Raw genomic sequence first — 19,837 nt, 5'->3', positions numbered from 1 at the left:
AATGGGTTCAAATTTATGCTTGTATGAGATATCAGCCTTGAAGGTGAAATCCTCAGACATGGAGCTTTTATTGTGTGCTGTGGATGAAGTAGGAAAGTCAGAACTTGCTAAAAACTAGTCTTATTTGATCTGCTTTCATGAATAGATGAGAAGCAAGTGGAATTTAAAACATCAAGAGAATGCAGATGGATGCTGCTAAAAAATGCTTTTCACCATACCCTAGAGTTTGCAGTGTCTTAAATATGTTAATGTGTCTCTCTCAAATCTTGTTTGCTAATAATTTAATTGCAAAAACAAAGTCTCAGAAAAATAGAAAAAATATATGCACACACACTGTGTGTGTGTGTGTGTGTGTACAAATAGGATGGAGGCTTTCAAATGGATTACTACAGCTATGTAAAGAAAAGGAACAATTGTAAACAGGTAGCTAGATGATTTAAAAACAGTACATTATGATGAGGTGAGGGTCCTTGAGATGTTTTGAGAGCCAGTGCTATTATTAGAACAATAATATTTGAAGATAATTGACTAATGACTTCATAACAAGCTAGGAGAGGAGTAAGAGGGGCAGAACTCTGTGTAACAATTCAAGGTAAAATGGTACATTAGTAAAGGGATTAAGATACAGTAGGCATGATACCAATAGTATAATTCCACATCTGGGAAGGAGCGATAAAACTTTCATTTATTAGCAGGGCAAATGGATGGTTTGGCTGAGAGTAGTAGAAAGGTCTTATTTTATGCATTGTTGGGAGAAAGGAGATGGTAAAGTGAAGAAATGTACATTTATGGAGCTTATACTGTGCATTATCGGCGATGCTAAGAACATATATTATTAACTCATACATGCAACTCATTGAAACCTCTTAATCAACCACAGCCTTCAAGACAGGATTTGTCATCTGTACTCTACAGATGAGGAAACTGAGGTTTATAGGGATTAAGGAATTCTGTACTTCTCACAAATTAAGTGGAAAAAAAATGAGACCTGAATTTGGATCTTAGTCTCCAAAGCCCATGCTTTTCCTATTCCACCAAACTGCTGACTGTGATTTATATTGGGACACTAACTACATCACTACAGGAAAATGAAGATCATTGCTTTTTCTCTTACAAAGCATTTTCCACTCTGGCTCTCTGAAGGCATAAGTACAATATTTTTATTCTTTTTTTAAAAAATTTTATTTATTTATTCATGAAAGACACACACAGAGAGAGGCAGAGAGACAGGCAGAGGGAGAAGCAGGCTCCATGCAGGGAGCCCGATGCGGGACTCAATCCCTGGATTCTAGGATCAGGCCCTGGGCTGAAGGCAGGTGCTAAACCGCTGAGCCACCCAGGGATCCCTAAAATATTTTTATTCTATCATTGGTACTATCTTCTGTTTGGGTTAATGGGTTAGTGACTTAACCAAAGACACCAGCATGCCAAACCTTTCCCTAGTCGGGATATTTTTCCTCATCATCAGATGAGAGCTCCATACCCTTTTTGGATTAGAGCTTGAAATCTACAGAAGCAATCCTGAAACCTCACAACTAGACATTGTTGTAGTCCACGCAAACAGTTCTGGAATCAAGTTTACTTAGAGGGAAGGCTGAACACCATGTCTTACAGGTAAAAAATATTGTCATCAGTATTAGAGACAGCCTATTATGTGTTTAGGTTTTGCTTTATGTTTTACATTTATTTATTATTTATTTTTTATTTAAATTCAATTTATTTAACATATAGTGTATTATTAGTTTCATTGGTAGAATTTAATGATTTATTTATTTATTTATTTTTTAATGATTTATTTTTTAACTTAATTTAATCTGTTTTAATTTTAGACATTAGAAACCTTTTATGCCTAATACAATCTCAAGGTCATAACATTTGTGTAGTCTGTACAAAGGTCTGTATAGTATATTCAGCTTTGGACCAAATCAAAATCACCACCTATTACTGTAAATAAAGTTTTATTGAAACATAGCTACCTACATCTATTCATTTAGTACTGTCTGTGGCTCTTTTTGTGATACATGGCAGACTTGAGTAGTTGGAACAAAGATAGTATGGCCCACAAAACTGAAAATATTTACTATTTGACCCCTTTCAGTAAATACTTGCTTACTCCTGGTCTGTGACAACAGGAAATACCTCAATCTTAAATTTTTTTCTTCTTTTCTTTTTTAAAACGTATTTATTTATTTATTTGAGAGAGAAAAAGAAAGAGAATATGAGCTGGGAGGAGGGGCAGATGGAGAGGGAGAAGGAAGGAGGAAAAGAATCTTCAAGCAGACCTCCCACTGAGCACAGAGCCATGGGTGGGGCTTAATCCCAGGACCCTGAGATCATGAACTGAGCCAAAATCGAGAGTCTGATGTTTAAATGATGCCCCATCAATCTTCTATTTCTAATTAGGGCTCTATACTTAACGCTTCATTCTGTCTGTTTAAAAAAAAATTATAAAACTCCTGCTTATAGTATCTGAATTTGCTTGGACATTTCTTCATCACAAAATACTTATTTCTTTCTACAGGAAACTTTTTTTTTTTTTAAAGATGTAGAAACATTTCTTTAAAATTCATGTCTTGGGCAGGCTGGGTGGCTCAGCTATTTAGCACCACCTTCAGCCCAGGGCCTGATCCTGGAGACCCGGGATTGAGTCCCACATCGGGCTCCCTGCATAGAGCCTGCTTCTCCCTCTGCCTGTATCTCTACCTCTCTCTCTATCTGTGTCTCTCATTAATAAATAAATAAAATCTTAAAAAAATTCATCTCTTGATGAACTTGTTATCTCCACTTTGGAAAGGAAATATATTTAGGTATAGAGACAGTATTCATTTAAAAAAAAATCTGCTGCACTACTAGATATCCACCACAAAGACATAAATGTAGTGATCTGAAGGGGCACCTGTGCTCCAATGTTTGTAGCAGCCATGTCCACAATAGCCAAACTATAGAAAGAGCTGAGATGCCCATCAACAGATAAATTGATAAAGAAGACGTGATATTTTTATGCAATGGAATATTACTCAGCCATCAGAAAGGATGAAATCTTACCATTTATACTGAGATGGATAGAACTGGAGGGTATTACGCTGGGCGAAAGAAATCAATCAGCAAATGACAATTATCATATGGTTTAACTCATATGAGGAATATAAGAAACAGCACAGAGGATCATAAGGGAAGAGAAGGAAAAACAGAATGGGAAATCATCAGAGAGAGAGAGACAGACCATGAGAGACTTAACTATGGGAAAGAAACTGAGGGTTACTGGAGAGGAGATGGGTAGGGGGTGGGGTATCTGGGTGATAGGCATTAAGGAGGACACATAATGTGATGAGTACTGGGTGTTAAATGCAACTGACATGTTACTGAACTCAACATCTGAAACTAATGATGTTCTATATATTGGCTAATTGAATTTAAATTTAAAAAAACAATAAAAAATAAATAAAATTTAAAAGTCTATGTGCCTATTATGTATCAGGTGCTGAATTAAATGATAGAGATGAGAAGGGAGTAGAAGTGACAGGATTCCTAAAGTAATCAGAACAGTAGGACGCTGGCACAGAAATACATACATAGGCTAATGGAACAGAATTGAGAGTCCAGAGATAAACCCTTGCATGTATGGTCAACTAGTCTTTGAAAAGGGAGTCAAGAATATCCAGTATGAAAAGGATAATCTCTTCAATAACTGGTACTGGGAAAACTGGACAACCACGTTGAAAAGAATGAAATTCAACCCCTATCTTATACTATTTATAAAAATTAACTCAAAATGGATTAAAGGCTTAAATATGACTTGAAATGGTAAAACTCCTAGAAGAAAACATAAGGAAAATCTCAACTCCTTCACATTGGTGTTGGCATCTAGTTTTTGGATATGATATCAAAAGCACAAGCAACAGAAGAAAAAATAAATCAGTGGGATTGTATCAAACTAAAGATGTCTGTATGGCAAAAGAAATAATCAACAAAATGAAAAGCTAACCTATGGAATGGGAGAAAATATTTGAAAATCATCCACCAGATAAGGTGTTAGTTAATATCCAAAATGTATTTTAAAAACTCATGCAACTCAATAGCAAAAAACTGATGCAATTTTCAAAATGGGCAGAAGATCTGAATAAATATTTCTTTTTTTTTTTGAATAAATATTTCTTAAAAGAAGGCATACAAATAGTGACCTAGTACATAAAAAGATGCTCAACATGACTAATGATGAGGGAAATGCAAATCAAAACCAGTATAAGATATTACTTCCTACCTGTTAGAGTGGCTTTCATCAGAAAGACAAAAGATAGCAAGTGTTGACAAGGGTGTAGAGAAAAGGGAATCCCTTTGCAGTGTGGGTGGGAATGTAAATTGGTGTAGCCACTATGGAAAACAGTATGGAAGTTGAAAATAGAACTACCATCATCCAGCAATACCATTTCTGGGTATATATTCAAAGGAAATGAAATCAAGAATTCAAAGAGATAGCTACACTCCCATATTCATTGTAACATTTTTCAATAGCCATGATATGGTAACAACCTAAATGTCCATCAACAGATAAATAAATAAAGAAGATTGTTATATATACACAATGGAATATTACTTAGCCACAAGAAAGACATCTTCCCATTTATAACAACATGGACAGAACTTGAGGGCATTATGCCAAATTTATTAGTCAGATAGACACAAATAAATACTGTATGATATCACTTGCACATGGAGTCTGAAAAACCTGAACTCATAGATACAGAGAGTAGAATGGTGGTTGCCAGGCGATAGGGTGGTGGAAATGGGAGATGTTGGTAATAAGGTACGAAATTCCAGTTATAGGATGAAAAGATTCTGGAAATCTAATGTACAGCATGGTGATTATAGTTGATAGTACTGTGGTAAATACTTGATGGTTGTTAAGAAGTAGGTCTTTAATGTTCTTACCACAAAAAAGAAAGAGTAATGGTGTTAATCATTTTGTAATACATATGTTTACCTTAAATTTATACAATGTTATATATGAATTACATCTCAATGAAGCTGGGGAAAAATAAAAATGTTCAGAGAGATAGCCTAGCCCCATGAGCTCAGTCTAAATGACAAAAGTTGTCCTAAGTTATGCACTTAATAAGTAGCAGTGGAAGGTTTTAAACTCAAATCTGGATGGTTCCAAAGCTCTCTTTACATGATACTTGTGTTTTCCAAACTAAGGAATGTGCAGCCCTAACTTTCACACTCCTCATGTAGCATGAGCCAAGAATATACAAAGATGCAAAGTAACATGGCTTCAATTTTAATAGTGTATGATTTTAAACAAATTTTTACATTAAAACAAGCCTGGATATTTTTAAGAAGAACACCAAGTTCATATGAATATTTAAAATAAAACAAAAAACTTAAATTAAGACTTGTGGTGCCCCAGTCTCTAGGAATGGAATATTCTCTCTTGAATACTCTTACAGTAAGAAGAAAAGAGAAAAAGAATCAAATCTTTGGGAAAAATACGCACAAAGAGAAACTTCATAATAGCTAAGATTTAAACAGAAAGAAGAAAAACAGAAAAAGTTTGGAGAAGAGAGTCCTCAGGTGCAAACTTGAAAATGACTTTCACAGAGTGTCGTCGGTCAACCTGCCACTGAGAAGCCTAATTAAGACATCTGCTAAAGAGTTACCAATTGATGGTGGTCTCACTGTCTCACCATTTTAATTGACATGCTGCGATTCCGTTCCAGATTAACTTCATAAGTGGTTCTTCTAATAGAAAGATCACTTAAATTAAGAGTGGGCTGTAAATAGGGATTTGTGATGTTAATAGGGCAGTATAACTTCTGTGTCATTTACATATATTTCCATTTTTTCCAATGCATATTTGCATGTATTGAAGGATGCCACTGAAGGCCTCACATGGGCAACATTAATATGGTAATGAGCATGCAACTGGCACAGTGTCCAAAGAGTCACTTCTTTGACCTCCCTTCAACACTAATTTTGGAGCTGCCTTTGAGCCTCCAATATTAGTGACATAAAACCTATATTCCAGAAAAACACAAGGTAGGTCTATTAACTCAATTCAATAAATGTTTGGAAGACTGAATTGAAGCACAGAGCCTTTATGACAAGTAAACAGTTGCTTAGTACTTGGACAACACAGTATATCATTGATGCTAAAAATGCTCTAAAAATATTGATTCAATGTGGTAGCTCATTGATATTCCTCAATATGTTAGCCCAATCTAGTATGTCTGCCAATCCAGGAGGTTAGGGCAGAGGCCAACTTGCATAAGGCTCAGAATAGAGGTTGCAAGAAGAGAGCACCAGAACTGAAGTCTACCAAACCAGAGTCTAGTTGTGCCTCTGCCACTATAGGGTCTTAATCACTCTGAGTCCCTGTTCTGCATCTATATATTCAGAATAAGAACACATAACTTAGGTTTGTAGTGAAGATTGAGATGATGGTTTTAAAAGCATCTATAGGCAAAGTTTAATAAGTTAGGACAAAATTTAGCCCCCTGGTAATTTAGCCCTGGTAGCCAAAGCAAAGAATGGAACACTGAACTATGTTTTCCTTTACTAGTTCTGGAACTGTCTTTGGAGCTAGAATCACATATGGAGGAATCTCACTTTCACTGGGATTTACATTTATTTTAAAAACCTGAGTTTAACAGATTAAGTGCAAAGATATAACTGAAGCTGCACTTCATGGTATCTTTAATGTGACTTGGGCATCATATTTTATAATGGCAGGTTTGAAGTCCCTAAGAAGCTAGAGTTGAAATACTTGAATTGAGTACATAGCAATGGGATGGATGGTTCTTTTGCACAATTTCATTAACCATCATTTCCTTCTTAGAACAGGACCAACTTTTCCTTCATTTTCTTTCTACAATAACTGGACTTTTTTTTTGGTCACATCACTTTAGTTCTATATCCTGCCTGTCATGTCAAATATTGACATAACTCTCTCTAGCATATCTCACCAGAACCAACTCTAAAGGAATGAGCAATCCTTGATACAGCAATGCTTCTCTGATTTATTCACTATCAAGTCAATATGTCTTGGGAAAAGAATTTCAGATCTACTTTCTTTTTGTGATTATTTTAAACCATGAAATGAAATAGGGACATAAGAAAGAGGCTTTGTTGTGTCACACCATTCAGAAAACCTGCCAAAGAAACTTCATGAACAACCAGTAGCATCCTGTAAAATTCATATCTGATAGACTGATAGTGGGTCACAGAATAGAGAAGATACAATAGGAGATAATATCTGGCAGCAATTTGCTCAGAGACAGCAGGAATAAGGGAATGTTCCTTGGCTTCCAAATGTTCATAGGTAACAGAGTGGTTGGTAGGGACAGAAAGGATGGCTAGGGGACAGAAAATCACCAGAATGTCACCAGGACAACTTTACACCATAGAGGAAACATTTCTGTGTCTCACAAGTGGCAACACCTTTGAGAGTTTTAGAGGGCTTAGGTAAGGTGTGAAGATCCTGAAATTGTTCTACTATATTATTTTTAAAAAGGCTTTTATTTATTTATTCATGAAAGAGAGAGAGAGAGAGAGCAGAGACATAGGCACAGGGAGAAGCAGATTCCCTATGGGGAGGCTGATGTGGGACTCGATCCCAGGACCCTGGGATCATGCCCTGAGCCAAAGGCAGATGCTGAACCACTGATCCACTCAGACATCACTCAACTTTGTTATTATAGTAGAGCATGGTAGTTATGTATTTTTTGTGTGTATTCAGCATGCTCTCTAACCCCCTTTCTTCTGATTCCTTTGGGAGAATCCCTCCCTTAGTCCATATGGGCTTGTTAGGTAGGATATGGTAATCATTCTATTCTTACCCTCAGCTAAAGAGGGGGTATGTGACCCTGACTGGACAGAACAGCCTATCCCTCTGGGTAGAGTTACTGTCTACATGCGTGTATGCATAACCCAAGCAGAATCAGCCAGTATCTTTTCTAGAATTAACATGTAGAATTAAGGGATGCCTGGGTGGCTCAGTGGTTGAGTGCCTGCCTTTGGCCCAGGGCGTGATCCTGGAGTCCTGGGATTGAGTCCCACGTCGGGCTCCCTGCATGGAGCCTGCTTCTCCCTCTGTCTTGTCTCTGCCTCTCTCTCTCTCTGTGTGTCTCTCATGAATAAATAAATAAAATCTTAAAAAAAACAACACGTAGAATTAGGGAGTTGAGTTTTTCTCCCTTCCCCATTGGCATTGCCAAACTAGGAAGATGTGGGTTTAGAGATGGGGGTAGGTATGTAAGGACCTTTCATCAGATAACCTCAAGAGGACTGAGATATGGAGAGAAAGAAAAAACCTAGAACCTATCCATGCCAGAACTTTCTAATCATGTAAAATAAGACACTTGCAATCAAAGCCAACTAAGACTCTAAAAGGAAGAGGGAAAGAGATGTACAACCAAAGGAATGCAGTAAAAAATCAAGTGTTGGCAAAGGATACAAGGCCAATGATCTGGGAAGAGTTTCAGCCATATTCTAATAAGGGAATAGAACTTTAATTTTCCTCATTTTTCGTTTGTGAACTTTGTTCCTACAATGTCTTTAAAAAAAAAACAAAACACCTAATTATTTTGGGGCAGATGTCACAATACCTAACAACAAATTCTCTATCCAAAATGTGACAACCATTCCCTTCACTGCTTATTGCTCCATGCGGGGCTCTCCACTCTCAAGCTCTGTTAAATCGATGTGAAAGAGGTTTGAGAGAAACAAGGTTGAGAAGCAATATTATGGAAAGAATATTAGATTTTCAATTAGGGTCTAAGATTGTAATAAACATTTGACACCCCTTGGGGGTATTTACTTTGTTGCTCTGAGTCTTAGTTTTTCAATGTGGACATTGGAATGAGCCTAATAATTATCTTTACCTTACATGGTTTTCATGTGGATTAAATAGTGTACTATAAAATGTATACCATCCAGCACTGATAGTAATTGGTTCTCAGTGTTTTATTTCTTGTTTTCAGACAAGTTCATAACAATGGTGTTATGAGGAGATAATGATAAGAGACACACACACACATTTTGGAAGGCAGTTTCAGGATCATTGTTGCAGCTTTTTAGGTTTTAAATCTCTGAGTGCTATTTGGAGTACTTTCTTCTTGGAAACTTCCTGTAGTTTTGTACAGTCTGCCCAGATAAGAGGGAACAGGGATCCAGATGCTCAAGACCGACTCAAAAGAACTCTAATCTTAAAAAGGAGAGTTAATGAATGTGTATGTTTTTTGTTTTGTTTGTTTTATTTCTTAGGATGACCTACTTCCTCAGAGTCAGAAAGGATTTGGAAATTTAGGTAGCTTCTCTTTCCAAGGGGGAAAGGAATTCATTGACATCATTATTTTCATTGCTATTTTATACCAACAACATTACCTGCACTCCAGCAGCCTTTAGTCAGTAAGAATCTTCTAGACACTTTGCACACAGTAACTTTATCTTTTCAACGGCATACACAGAAAAAACAGTTTTTATTAACATTTCCACAAATAGAAGAGAAGTGCAAGTCTCGAGAAGTTAAGAAATTTGCTGAGGACACACAGCAAAAATGAAACTGAGGTCAATATGATCATAAAGTGAAATTTTCCTTTTCCATTCTGCAAGCCATGAGAACTGATGTATAATGAGGGTGAACAAGTGAAGAATGGATGATCTGCATTATGAAATTCAGGCCAAGAGTCTTATCAACAGTCACACCTTGAAAAAGCCAAAGACCGAAGTGTTACTTGTCCATCCTTATCCTTTAGATGAGGGTACTGGTGCAGAAAGAAGGGGGCTGGGCTGAGGGAGTAGCTTGATTGCCAAGGGGGAGAACAGTGGCTCACAGCCCTGGAACCTGAGTACTGGGACATTCATTTTCAGGCTCTGTTGGAGCTTGGCTACCAGCTTTGCCAGGCCTGGGAGATGTGTCAATGAGCCATTTACATGACCCTTTATAAAGTTAAATCTATTATTTGGCCCCTGGTGCTGGCTTTTTAAAAAGTCCTTGACAGACACAGTAGGAATAAAATAGGATACATGGCACATGCCTGATGCCTTCTTAAAAATGAAAATTTGAATTAAGATAAAAAGTAATGGGTTTGGCATGGAGAAACACTGAGTATTACAGGTATGTGTTCAGTCTCATCCTCTCACCAGGGTTTCTATGAGAATGGGTTGGAGTTCTAACACACCAGTACTGGATAGGAGGCACCAGTTAAAATGTAGGGCTGGTCTGGGGCATGAGACACACTTTTCCATCAGAGGAGGATTTCTCTTAGCTAAGAATATCGTAGTTTGTTTCTGGGATGTCAAGAGGTCAAACTCCTGAGGAAGATGCCAAGATAAACAATCACTCAGGGGGTGTCTGCCCAGATGGGGGTGCTGAGTCATCAGCATGAAGTCAAACCTGCTCCAGAAGTGGGAGAAAATGCCTAGTTGGGGGGAGGAGACTAAGCCTGTGGCTCTCAACCTGGAACAATTTTCTCTCTCCTAGGGAATCTTTGGAAATTATCAGAGATGTTTCTGATTATGATGACAGAGGGAGGAAGTACATGTACTATTGGCATCCATCTGTAGGTAGAGACCAGGGATGCTGCTTAACATCCTACAATGCACAGGATAGCCCCTACAATGAAGAATAAACTGGTTCCAAATGTCAACAGAGTTGAGGTTAAGAAATCCTGGTCTAGGAGCACCAGGAACTAAGGCAAAAAGTCAAATTGAGTTTGGAATCACCAAAGAGAAGGGAAGGAGGGATGCCTAGTGTCAGAATGCACAGAGGACAGTTCATCCTAAAACAGAGCTATACCATGCCCTGAAGACTGGGGCTACTGCCATGGATCCTATATCTAGGTCTCTGCCACTACTGTGTCCCCTGTTGTAAACTGTGCCTATTCATTTGTGTGCCTGTGAGATTTTATTTGATATTATCCACAGAACCATCTTGAAAGCAGCTGCTCAGAAACAAGAACCAGGGTGGAGATGATTTCTAGTGTAGTAGTTCCTTAGCTTAGGCTTTAGTCCTAAAGTGTTCAGATGCCAGCTGTACCACTTACTAGATGCATCTTATAGCATGGCTATCAATCTCTCTTTTCCTAACCTGTTTCCTAGGGATAGCTACATCATAAGTTGATTTTAAGGATTAAATCAGTTAATATACATAAAGAATCCAGAAAGCTTTATAATTAGTTTAAAATAATAACTATTATTCTGGCAAGATAAAGCATCTGGGATGAGCTATTGGGAAGGGTGTACTGAGCTTCCCAACAAGAGACCCTGGAGAACCCAGGAGTGGCATTAGGCAATGGGTTTATGAGGAGGGTGAGCATCCCAGGGATTTGTGATGTCAAGAGTAAGAAACAAAGATCACCAGACTGATCCAACCCAAAGTTGGATTTATTTACTCATCTGACAAAGAAGAGACAAATCCCTTAGGCGGGAATTATGCAGATCTGCCAGAGCAGAAATGAAAAAGGGTAGATAGATCACAAAAGAGGGGAATATGTTAAATAAAGCCCTCTCCTGAGTTCAGGTCTTTGATTGGATCAGGCCTGGAAGCTCTTCATTGTGGTTACTTTCATGTGACACATCATCCTTGATATGAAATTCCAGCTGCAAATTCAGTTGTCAACTTAGTGTGAAAATGCTTAAAATTTCAGAAAGAAATTATTCTTGAATAATGCCAATAAGTATTGCACTAGCTATGTATGTAGTTATTGTGGTAATTAGCTACTAATCTACTTCCCTAGGAAGTAGATTCTGAAATGGAGCTTTGTGTGTAGTCTGATACTGGTGCAAGTGTGTCCTTGGGTTCTTAATCCAGTAGAGAGTGAATGAGACAGGAGTGGGCAGAGGATGAAAGTGGGTTCAGATGTCCCAGCCCAGTGACAGCTTTGGCCAGACCCAAGGGACACCCTGGAGCTAGCTAGTGTGGCATTTCAGGGTTGTTCCCTGTTGGGCTGAGATGACCAGCCCTTTCTACTCCCTTACTGACCACAGAATATGGGTACCCAGAGGCTATCTCCAGAGGGGCTGACAGCTGAAAATTGTCCACCCTCAGGGACAAGGTCTTCACAGATGGAGGATCTGGATAGTACAGTACAGTGTTCACCAGCCTCTGGTCTCAGCCAGCCTTGAAATTCACTGAATGCTTAAAACAATTCTGAAGTCAGTGCAGCACTGAGAATGGGATCATGAGGGTAAGAGGCTCACTGTAGACTGCACACCTGCTTACTGATCACCTGGGTACTCAGACCTGGACCACAGCTCTTCTGCTTCACTCAGTCTCTCCTAGAAGTGGACGTGGGTGAGGACATGGTAGAGAACACAGGCCCAAAACCAGACTTGAGCTAGATGAATAGACAGGTCAAGATGCCTCAATTCTTTTATAAAAGGCATGCATTCTCAGTGAGGCAATTTGTAGAAGTAAGTCTGGGGATGGTGAAGGGGGGGCGGTAAGAGATTATATTCTCTTTATATATAAAGCACATAGAACACATAAACAGATACACAGCATATCTGTGGTATTAAAATTTAATGGGAGGTGAATAGGGAAAAAATGTCTTAAATGGCTCCTAGAAGGAGAGCAATAATAAAAAAAAATGTTTAACAGAATACAAAGAAAGGGAGAAAAGGAATCTCTAAACCCCAGGTTTTAATCATGGCTTTTGTGTTCCAAGAATTGAATTGGTCACAAGTCTCAGAGAACAGGAGTCTACCACTGGTGTCCTTAGTATTACCACTGTATACAACGCTTTTTGATTTTGTTTGATTTTTTTGTTTTTTGTTTTTGCTTATACAACTGAAAAAAATCCCAGTTGGGTTACCATCTTAAATTTTCGAGATTTTTGCCTGTAAGCACATGCATGCGGCATGCACACATACCTGATATCCAGCTTCCCTTGAGTAAGGAAATATTTGGCAGCCCTGGACCCCCAGTCCAGCTTTCCATCTCTAGCTCCCATATGGAAAGAGTGGTCTGGCCAAGATCACCTATTGCCTGGCTTCATTCACTTACATCATGTGGTTGGCTGTGAAGGCACTTAAATTTGCAAGCCCTGTCTTAGTATGTTAGAGCTCAAAGAGGAGCCCAAACCAGATGTTCTCAATCCTGGTTTCACATCAGGAGAGTTAAAATAAAAAAATCCCTCTAGGGATCCTGGTTTAATTTTCTGGACATCAATATGTGCTAAGAGCTCCCCAGGGGATTCTGCTGTGGAGGCTGAGAACACTGATACAGGATAGCCCTTCATTGTGCAGGTCAGGGAATGGAGACTTAGAGAGGGAAAGTGAGTTGCCCAAAGACACACAGCTGTTGTTGGAGGAACTTGAATTAGAATCTAGTCTCTTGACCATGGCCCGTGGTATTTCTCTCTACCTCACACTGCCTTGGTGAAGTTTGTATGAGGAAAGATGAAGCAGCAGTTACCCTGGTCAAAACATCAGGCTTATAGTTTATTTCTGAGTTTGTTTAGTATCTTGTGTCTCTAATTAATCCAGTACTTAATAATGCCTTCTCTTCTTTGGTTTTCTATCTGAGAGAGCATGAGGTCCTAGACATAAACAGTAGAAGGGAAAGGGGATCTAATAGGCCTCTAGGAGCCTCTGTTAGCCAAGATTGTTCTAGATGCTTTGCTATGGTTGTGCAATTTATTTTCACAATAATCTCAGGAGGTTGGTATTATTAGCTCCATTTCAAAATGATGAAACAGGCTCATATGGGGTTGGTCAGGTACTCAGAGTGTCACAGCAGATAAGTGATTTGCACTCAGTTCATAACTTTCCGAAGTTGACATTCTGTCAGAGTCTGCAAGAATGTAAGTTCTACAGAGGCAGGAATTTTGCAAATATGTTTGCTCATTGATTTCTTTCCTAAGTGCCTGCATTACTGATGGCACATGGTAGGTGCTTGGTAGAAATTGGCCAGATCAGTGAAGTAATATCTCTGAACTCTACAGGCCTTCAGTCTTGAAGACTAGAGATTTTTGAGTTCCATGAAATATAAAATATAAAAGAAAATTCTGCTTCTTTTAAATTTTGGAATCCAGCAGTTTTCAAAACATCTGCAAGGGAGCCTGGTGTATTTAAAACACCTCCTCCAAGCTGTTGATGCCATGTGTTGAATATGCCAAGTGACAGCAGTGTCCTAGGAGTATCTAAAAAAGTATGTGCATGCGAACTGCTGTTACATTATTTAGGGTATTCTTCTGTTTTTGAAAAGCTGTAGTTCAGCAGAGAAAAAGAAATATCTCATAGATGTTTCCAACACACAGAGCACAACAGTGAGGTATGCTGGTGAGAACTGCCGACTATGGGAGTTGGGGAAGTTTGGGGAGGCACACTGCTTCTCATCTCCTTGGATGCAAGCTGGTCTGCATGCTAATACCCTTCCATCTATTACTTCTCAAATCATAGAAACTTGCTTGGAGATGTAAATATCTCATTCTTGCATCTCTAGGATTCGGCCCCTACAGGCATTCCATAAATGCCTGCTGAGTGAAATGATAGCTATGTTCCTGTAGAAATGGTATTTCTCTTGGTTGAGTCACATGTCTTAGATATTTTAATTTCTAGGATCTTCTCCTGAGAATGACTTCCGGTTCATTTAGACTGAGGCAGGATGGAACTAGTTTTCACAGGATTGGGATGGAGCATCTACCCCCTCTAGGGGAATCTGGCTCTGCCTATAACTGAGATTCCTGTATTTCTTCTAAGAAATGAATAGCTACTTATCTTCTGCCCCTTCTCCCCAGCAGTATGATAGTACACAATTTCACACAGGTATTTGTCATAAAAAATCTGCAAGAGCTGGACAGGACTGCCTAGGACTCCCATAACCTAGAGTGCAACAGAGTTCTTCAGGATGACATCTGGAGACCTACTCGGTCTGCACCAGGGCAGTGGTTGTTAACCTTGGTTTACAATTAGCATCCCATGGGGAGTTTTTACAAAGTCCTGTTGCCCAGATCCATTCTAAAAATTCTGATTTAATATTCTTGGCTGGTGCTGGCATGGTAGTTCCCATAAGATTCTCAGTGATTCTAACTGACAGCAGCATTTGAAAATGATACCTTGCAGCCTCATTGCCTGCTAGAGAGCCACCCTGGATGCTGTGCCTCTTCCTGCCTGCATAGCCTTTGCCTCTGCTGCTTTTACTACTGGCGTACTCTCCCTTCTTTGTCTGCCTGGTGAGGATCACATCATCCTCATGATCTGATTCCAGTGTGACCTTTCTGCACACTTCCAGGCAGCCTGATGCCAGTCAGAGATGATTGCTACTTCACTTGTGTTCTCATTACACATTTCTAGACATTTCCTATTATGGTACTTAAAGACACTTCCAGGTTTTTTGTTTATCAATTTGTTCATTTCAGAGTTGGGACCTTGTCTTCATAACCTTTGCCTCCCAACACCTGGTAGAGTCAGCACCTGGTGCAGAATAACCACTCAGTAAATATTTAATTGTGTTGCACTGAGGTACTCAAAACAGCTCTCATGTCATTGAGGCTGAGATATACATTCCTTCTGCTACTGGTCTCTTTGTTTTGTAACTGCTTGGCATACAAGGTGCTGCATTTGTGCAAACACTGTATTCCCACTTGAGTGTTGAAATATTTTGCTAATTGCAGGATTGCTTGTGTCCACGATATGTTGTTTCTTAATGTGCTAGTCACAATTTAAAACCAAGAGTGCAGGAGCTATAGTTAGTGGTCTGTAGCAAGTCTGAAAGCACACACATGCTAAAATGCATCTGGGGATTCCATAGGTATAAATGAATACCCAGAGTGGATATTCTGGCTTGTTATCCATTTTAAGGTCACACGCTTTTTGACTTTTAATTAAGGATGGCTTCCATCTTCTAATTGTAATGTCTTTTTTGTTTGTTTATAGCAAGTCTCCACTACTGTGTTCTGCTGTGGAGAGGGATGGGCACTGTAGGACTGAGCAGGCTAGGAGGCAAGAAAGATCACCTGCAGGAATTAGCAGGCAGGCACCAGATGGCTGGGCCGCTGCTTAGGACAGTAGCTGGTGTGGTCGCTTATGGATAGCTCATTCTGATTGTTTGTTGCCTGGAACTTTCCAGTTTTAAGTATTTGCACTCTTATTCTTGTCAACAGGACTTTGGAAGATCTATTAGATGTGAAAAGACTAGAAGCAAAGGGTTAGTGGATGAAGTGGGCTATTAAACTTTGTCTGAGAGATTTGGTGGCAAATGTCTGCAGACATTTGCCTATTATGAGCAGGCTGCAGCCACTGGATGGCCCATGACTTCTTGGAAAAGAAGAGATTGTGAAGGAGTGGAGTTAGGGCCAATGCTTGGCATATCTGAGAGATTATGGTGGGCCTGGATCTGAGAGGGTCTGTTATTTAACTTTTTTTTTTTTGTCCTATCACACAATCAAGCCAGATAAAAGCTCTTCCTCTCTTAAGTATCTGAGTATAAGCAGGCAACCATAGCAAGTCAATCTGGTATGGACTTTCTTATTCCTTTGCCATCCTCAAGCATGTTGCTTCTACCTTGTGGTTTAAAATGGCTATTATGGCTCCCACTATAACATCCATATTCCAGAAACCAGGATGTAGAGAAGAGAAAGGAATTACATGCTTACTATATGTTAAGGATCTGACCCAGAACTAATAAGTTGGCACTTCCACTCATATACTATTGACCAGAATATAGTCACATGGCTACACCAAGCTTCAAGGGAATTCAAAAATAAACTTTCACTACATGGCCATGTGCCTAGCTAGAATCTTTATTTTTTAAGTGAAGGAGAGAATAGGTATTGGGGAAATAACCAGTCATCTTCATCTTATAGGAGACATTTTCCTGGCTAATGTCCAAAGTCAGCAAAATACAACCTTCCAGAAATGCTGGGGGGGGGGGGGGTGAATTCAAGAGGAGACATAGCTCAATGTCTTAAATGCCATCTGAGAACAAGGAATCAATGGTTGAGGTTAAACACTTTAGCGCTTGGAGGTTGCCCAGAAAATCTCAGCATCTAAAAACAACACTTGTTTGATGCATGTGTCATGCAATGTTTAATGTTAATTTAACTCCTTAATGTAATTTCTTGGTGAAAGTATTTGTCAAGTATTCCCAAGTGCTAGCAGTGTAGTGTGTGTATGTAGAGGTGGCAGGGGAGGGGTGCAAGCAGAAGGACAAGGATTGTACATTTCCATAAAATTAACTACCTGGGAGGGGACATAAAATTTCATGAATGGAGGTGTTTTATGTATAATTAACAGTCAGTGTTTTTGAAAAAGGCATCATGATTTTAGGTTTGTGTATAGATTGTGCATATGTGTGTGTACACTTAACATGATCCTTTATGATATAGTTGGAGAAAGTGTTATTTCCACTTTATAGAATTTGGTGATTGGATCCTGGATCTGGAGCTTGAACCTGTTGTAATACCAAATAAAACTTGGAGGAAGGAGATGTCACAGGAGAAGATGAAGGTCATTTTCATGGAGAGGAGTGTAAACATGTCTGTGTTGGTTTTAAAAACAGATCTGAAAAGTCTTTGACATTTCTCTCATTGAGGTATGGGATCTGATTACACTCTCCTTGAGTATGGGCTGGTCTGAGTAATTCCATTCTAACAGACAGAATGTGAGGGCAGTAACACCCCAGGCATAGTATTGCAATACTAGATCGTAAAATGCAATGTCATCTCCACCCAGTTGTCTCTTGGTATCCTTGATCTTGGACCTAGTTCCTCCATACTGTGAGGAACCCCCAGCCACATGGAGAGACTTAAGTATGTGTTTTGCCCACATTTGTCCTTTGGATTTTCTCTTCTTTCTCTCCAGCTTTGAAGAAAATTCACTCTTAATTTCTTGGAAAACAATGGAGACACTAGGCAAGATTTTTTCTTCCTGCCATTCTAAAGACAAGGTACATTGGGGCTGTTTTGTGAAAGACATAGCACAGTTGATGCTTTAGCTAAAGGCAAAACTAGCCATGCTGAGTCATTGTCCTGTCCTGGACTCAAAAACTTCTCTTCTAGAAGCCACAAGATATTCACCAGAAACTTTCTTTCCTTTTCTGGAGAAGAACTCTGTCCCGACTAGAGTTGTATACAATTTGATGTGCATAATGCTGAGTTAGGTCAGATGCCCCATCCTTTTAAACATTGACATATGTTATAGTTTTCAGATCTGTTTATAATCTATTATTTCTTTGGTAGGTTATTGTATTCTGAGATCTCTCTTAAAATATGTGTGTTGCTCCAAGGATTTGGATTATAGCATGTGTTTAATTAAATTTGCAACCAAATTGAAGTCTGCCAAGCACAGGGAAAATCAGGACTAACACTTCCTCATTAAATACTTATATTAATGCTCTACCAAATTTCATAAATAATTTAAACCTGGTATCTTACTTCTGACATATTGAGTGTATGTTTGTATTAAAAAAAACCCTGCATAATTACTTACCATACTCTGATGTCTAGTCACATAGAAGATGGATTTTTAAAATTACTTTTCTTGTTGTTATTTATTTATCCATCATACAGTTACTTTTTGCCACGTTCTGTGCCGATGTCTTCATATTCATGATCTCATTCTATCCTGTAAGGCAGAAGATGAGACAATTTTTCTTTTTCCTTCTTGGCATCCTTTTCCCCTTCTTATGAAAGCACCATTCTTTTCTTTTTTCTTTTTTTTTTTTTCATCGTTTGTGGCTATTTTCATGGTGCAGCTGTTCATCAAGTTTCCTCAGAAAACATCCTCCAACATTGACCAAGGAGGTGGGCACCTGATCCAAGCTAGGTTACTCAGACTCTTATGGGAATTGAAACTTGAGCAGAACCTTACAAGGAAGGCAGGCACTGGAATTTGAACATTTAGCATCTGTGTCTGGAACATGTGCTCATTAGCTTTTGCAATCACATCTAGACTCCATCTCCACTATGCTTTCAGCATGGAGAGCAATTCCAGGCAAAACAGGTGCTCAACAATATTTGTGGAATGAACAAATGAAGAATGCTCTGAGGGTCCTTGGTTCGCATATTGCATGAAGCTTGAATAGTCAAATCTTCCTTTGACTCTGAGGTCCTAAAATACTTCTATTAAATTAGAAAGAATCAATTTTGCCTGTTTCCATCCAGAGTACCCAAAGTGATGCAAACAGATGCCATTGACTCTGCTTATTGACAGTGCATTTCTTTTTAATAAAAAAGGAGATGTGGGTATGCCTATATTTGCTACTTGTTAGCAGTTTGCACCACATCTCTTTGTCATGTTTACCTTTATTTGTCCATTTCAGTTGAATTTTCCATAATTGTATTTTATCATACATGAATATTGCATACTTGATAATCTCAGGGCATCAAAGTCAACATAAAATACTTAAAATAAAAAGCCTAAAAAAAAAAAAAAGCTTGCTGATTCCCTACTGGTGCTAGTATGGAAGTATGGTGGTCTTCTTAACTTTTTTCAATGTAAGATCACAGGGATCTGTCAACATAGACATTTGAACTTGCCACTTCTACCCTACAAGTAGAGTTGGAAATCAAACTAAACCAAACCAAGTCAGAGTGCTGGTATACCATAAAACGGTTTCATTCACCATCTGATGAACAATCAAGCACTTATTCTAAATATGGAATCTGCATTAGGGCTTAGCCTGGAGAAGGTAGGGGGAATAGGAAGCAGCAGAGTGATTGAAGTGACAGCAGATAGGGCTGCAGAATCAGGAAGCTGAGTCTACTTTGAGAAAGGATTCTTAAGAAGTTATCTTGAGAAGAATCTTTTTTTCTAAGGTTTTATTTCTTCATTCATGAAAGACACACAGAGAGGCAGAGACATATGCAGAGGGAGAAGCAGGCTCCCTGCAGAAAGC

At 38.8% G+C, this 19,837-nt stretch overlaps 1 long non-coding RNA gene across 1 annotated transcript in view; it reads right to left on the bottom strand.

Moving 5' to 3' along the window:
• Positions 1-19,837, bottom strand: part of LOC112653754 (uncharacterized) — a 44,217-nt gene that overhangs the window by 21,263 nt on the left and 3,117 nt on the right. The window contains exon 2 of the long non-coding RNA XR_003132487.3: positions 18,430-18,564. This is a non-coding gene — a long non-coding RNA (uncharacterized LOC112653754). The remainder of the gene's footprint in view (positions 1-18,429; positions 18,565-19,837) is intronic.

This window comes from Canis lupus, chromosome 3, assembly GCF_003254725.2.
Source record: "Canis lupus dingo isolate Sandy chromosome 3, ASM325472v2, whole genome shotgun sequence".
NCBI lineage: Eukaryota > Metazoa > Chordata > Mammalia > Carnivora > Canidae > Canis > Canis lupus.
This window is presented reverse-complemented; position numbering and strand designations above follow the sequence as displayed.